At 54.4% G+C, this 4,708-nt stretch overlaps 1 protein-coding gene across 1 annotated transcript in view; it reads left to right on the forward strand.

Moving 5' to 3' along the window:
- The first annotated feature begins 1,329 nt into the window (after positions 1–1,329).
- Positions 1,330–4,708, forward strand: part of GABRP (gamma-aminobutyric acid type A receptor pi subunit) — a 40,747-nt gene continuing 37,368 nt past the window's right edge. The window contains exon 1 of the mRNA XM_006765383.2: positions 1,330–1,475. The gene's annotated coding sequence lies outside the window, so the exon portion shown is untranslated. The remainder of the gene's footprint in view (positions 1,476–4,708) is intronic.

The raw sequence follows: 4,708 nt of genomic DNA on the forward strand, positions 1-4,708 counted from the left end.
AAATTCTGAGGAAAACCCCAAACCGCTTTCCATTCACTGGGAACCTGAAACCACTCCTTAGCTGGCCTGTTCCAGCCGCCTTGCCTTCCGGGTTCCCGGGTGAAGCTGAGGCCCCTCAGGAGGCATCAAAGAGCTTTCTCTTCAGAGCCAGCTCCCCACCAGCCCGCACACGAATGCCTGCGAGGCTGGCCCGGCTCCAGGGCACACTGCAGAAACTGGTTTGGGCCCAAGGCGTCTCTGGAGCATTGTACTCGAGGCCCAGCCCTCCTCCTCCCTCCTTTTGCTTTCTGCAGCTCCATTCTCTCCCTCCACTTCTCTCCCTGTCTTCCCACTTGGGCACCTCCAAGACCTGTGGGGATGGGGCTCTGGGCAGGAGCTTGGCCGTGATGTCAGGAGGGTAGGAGGCACCTGGGTACATCTCGCCACAGCCTCAGCTCTCTCCTGGGCTGGGACTCCCTCCCCAGCTCCCAGCTCTGGCCTCTGGGAATCCCTGTGCCTTCCCATGCGGCTGGAGCGAGTTTCGAGTTTCAGGGCCACTGGCTGTGGTGACGGGAGGACTAGGGCTCAGCCGGCACTGGTGATGGGCACTGTTGGAGCAGGACTGTTAGGAGGTTTGACTGCCTGTGGAGGATGGATGCTCCTAAAGGACTTTTCAGGGAATTAAAGAGTCCTCTGTGGGAGGGATAGGGATGAGGAAGAGGAGGGATAGAGAAATCTACCAAATTGCTCCCAAAGTCTCTGCCACCTCGTCCTGGGCTGGCTGCTCAGCCTCTCCTCCATCCTCTTGGCCCCGATGGCTCTTTTTGAAACTTCCCAGCCTGGAAAGCATGTAGTCCTGGGATCTGCAAGCCTCCTTTTATATAGACATTGCTTTCTGTTCATCCCCAACATGCTCTCACAATGCACAACCAGGACTCAGGATTTTAGAAATGGTCAAGTTCTGCCTCCTAGATGGGAAGCTGGGGACCAGGAAGGTGAATGGGCTCGCCCAAGACCATATACACTGCTAACGCCCATCCCATGGTATCAGGATAGAGGGGTGTCCTCCAAATTCAGCCAACCTGCGACCCACCTTCCAGGCCTGGTGGGTGGGGTCACGCACTTTATTTGACTTTCACGGGTCTGTGGTCTCAAGATTCTCTTCTGTGGTCTGGGAACATAGCTGAGGCACAACCCCTTGGCAGCCCAGCAGTCATAACAGGAGCTGGGCACTTCCCACAGACACCCAGGACTGGCTCAGAGCCCCACCCAGGGGAGGGGCTGCGGGAGGCCCCACCCACCTGCCTGCCTAGCTGGTCCTGCAGCTCCCTTTCCCACAGAGAGAGCCACTCCATCAGAGAGCGTCTGTGTGTGGGCATCTAAGAGGTCAGGGCTGAGGATGGGCAGCACCTCGGGGACCCAGAAGACCATGCCCTGCCTGAAAGCCCGGCCTGAAGGCCCGAAGGACCTGCCCTAACACAGCCTCCGCAGCTCTGGTAAGGGCTGGGCCCTCTTGGTGCTTGGAGGGAGGCAGGGAAGGAGATCCAATACAAGCCCTGCTGGGACTGAAGGGAGGGGACAGGGCCTGGGATTTGCAGAGCACCAACCCAGTATCAGGCCTCCTGTTGTCTCAAGAACTACTGATTACTATCCCATTTCACACTGCGGACAATTAACCCTCAGGGAGAAGTGACACCAGCTCAGAGCAGGCAGCAGAGCATAGATCCCAGCTCCTGGTCTGGCACTTGAGCCGCAGGTGCGTCCCTGTGTGCTCTGCCCGCGAGGGCACGCACCGCACAAGGTGACCGTCTGACCTTCTCAAGGAGGACCCGTGGTGATACCGCCTCCCTCACCCCAGCCTCACGTGGGCATCACTCCTGCTCCCCGACAAGGCTTCTGTCTATGCCGACTGATGATGGAACAGTGGCCGAGTAGAGAGACGTTTGGGGTCGCAGCATTCATGGGAGGGAGATTCTGGGGACGGGAGTGGAGACCCACACACATGGGAGCGGCCTCTGCTTCTCAGAGCCAGTCCAGAGAAAGATGCCATCAGCCGCCTGGGAACCTGTGACGTCCTGTCTGACCCTGTCCTTTCTGAGGTGGCGCCCAACTAAGTGCCCTCAGAGTGACGCTCCTGACACTCGGCCCCTGGGTGGCAGCCTGCGCTGTGGGCTCTCAGTCACAGTGGGATCACGGAGTTCCCCGTGGAAGACACGAGAGGGAGAGGGGAATGGAAACTCATATGTGTTGAATACCCCACGCCCCCCCGCCCCCATTTGTCAGATGGGAAAACCGAGGCTCTGAGAGGTTAAATGGTGCAAGGTGTGTCTGAATCCAAAGCTCTGTTCCGGCGATGCCTCATTCATAGGAGGAGCTCGTTAAGCCCTTGGTCAATGGAATGAATGGGTGGAGGAAGGCACAGAGTCACTCCCATGACCCTCTTTAATGCAACACTGGGACAGGATAGCCAGGGATTGGGGAATGGACGGAAGGGAGAAGGTTTGAATATGATCATTGATAATGTGTTGTCTGTAGCTGGTATTTTTGATGAGTGAGAAGGAAAGGGCTGAGGTAGAGAAATATGATGGAGTGCAGAGTTATCAGAGCTTGCATATATGTTTTGTAACAATAAAAATATTTGAAAATATTCATAACTAGGACATGTGCTATATAAATGCTGGGATATTGAGCTCCTGAAATTCCTTGCAGCCATGACAAAGAGAGGCAGAGCTCTCGGGACTGACATGGGACTGTGTGACTGGCATTGGGAGGGCCCGTGTGTCGTGGTTTAGGGGGTAAAAATGCTGGGGTCCGCTTGCCGGGACTCAGTTGCCTCTCACCTCCTGTGCACCCCCGAGACTATCTGTAATCCTCTCGCCGCCTCAGCCTTTTCACTTGAAAATGAAGAGAGTGTAGTAACTGCTCAAAAGATTTGTTGTGAGGATACAAGCGGTTCTTAGCACAGTGCAAGCACGCATTAAAGTATTTTTAAGTGTTTGCTGTTATTATGAAGTGAAAAAAGTAAATAGCAAAAAATGCATGCTATCACCTCTCTTTTACTTTTTAATTTTTTCTTTATGCAAAAATATACATGTATATAAATATACATGTGTATGCACAGATAAAATACCCGCTACCAGTGGTTCTCTTGGAGGAGTGAGACTAGAGTGCAGTGATGGCCAACCTATGACACGCGTGTCAGAGGTGACACGCGAACTCATTTTTTGGTTGATTTTTCTTTGTTAAATGGCATTTAAATATTTAAAATAAATATCAAAAATATAAGTCTTTGTTTTACTATGGTTGCAAATATCAAAAAAAATTTCTATATGTGACACGGCACCAGAGTTAAGTTAGGGTTTTTCAAGATGCTGACACGCCGAGCTCAAAAGGTTCGCCATCACTGGACTAGAGAGAAGTGAGGGAGGGACTGACAGTGTTTAATAGACTTTAGCTTTTAGAGAAGATTTAGGTTCACAGCAATATTGAGCCCCCACAAGCCCCACCTTCCTCACTCTCATTTGTTAAATCCATGAACGCACATGGACGCATGGAGACTTACACTTCTAACTGTATTCATCTCTGCCTGGGTTTTATTTCTGCAATGAGCATGCATTGTTTTGTGAGTAAAATAATATTCTTTAGTTAGTGGCTGAGTCACACCCTAAGCCCCAGAACAGCTGGACTGTAGGAAGTGGTTGGGTTCACAGAGGTCACCGCAGAGTGGGGAGGGTCTGCCCTGGGCCTTCGGGGACCAGGCCTGCGCCCCGCCTCAACCCCACTCTGCTGTCGCAACACCGAGCCGTCAGGCTGCCTGCTGCTCTCTCAGAGGGCATCTGACAGCAGCTCCCAAAGGAGGCCAGGCCGGGGACATGCCTACTGGTCAGTCCTGGCCACTCACGGTGCTCACCCACACCGCCCAGTGGCCTCAGGGCATCCCAGGAGCAGGCCCAGGAGGCAGCCAGCCCCGGACTCAGAGCTCCCCATGCCATTCACTAGCGCAGTGCCCTTCCCAGACCTGTTTGCTCGCGGCAGGGCAGGCACGCCTCGGAGATGTCCAGAGTGGGGTCCAGCCCGCCTCATTCGTGCTAGTATCGCACTAAAGTGAGTCTGACGTGTTTTCCTGGTGGAGGGTCTTGCCTTCAATTTGTGAAAAATACAACGTCTAAGAAGCACAATAAGATGGGGTGGTCTGTATGGGGGGAACCCGCCAGCTCACCAGGCCATTGTGAGGGCGGGGGAGATAGTCTGTGGAAAGCACCCCACTCATTCTCTGGCACATAGGGGGCCCTCGGGGGTTTCATTTCCTGTGTCTGTGACCTGCCTCACAGGCCCAGACCCTCAGATAAATAAGGGGACACCAGGCACGATCGGTTGTGGATAGTGTGTGTGTGTGGGAGGGGTCCTTCCCAGCAGAGTCAGGACAAGGACGGGGTTAGGACGGTCTCGGCTCAGGACAGGCTGGGCCAGCTGCCTTTCTGGTGCCGTGAGCCGCCCTCTGAACAAGGTCTCGGCCTTTCGTCGGGTGGGATTTAAAATGTGATCCTCCTGAAGGAGTCATTCGGGGACATGTGGGAGCAGGAAGTGTAACCAAAGGTGTGAGCGAGGCTGCTCCCCACACCTGGTGAGAAATGCTGCCACTGGCGATGCCCAGGCGAAGAAGCTGGGCTGGGAGGGGGTGGGAGGCTGGGCTGAGGGGTTGGGAGTCTGGGCTGAGGGGGTGGGAGGC

This window comes from Myotis davidii, unplaced genomic scaffold (genome assembly GCF_000327345.1).
Source record: "Myotis davidii unplaced genomic scaffold, ASM32734v1 scaffold399, whole genome shotgun sequence".
Taxonomy (NCBI): Eukaryota; Metazoa; Chordata; class Mammalia; order Chiroptera; family Vespertilionidae; genus Myotis; species Myotis davidii.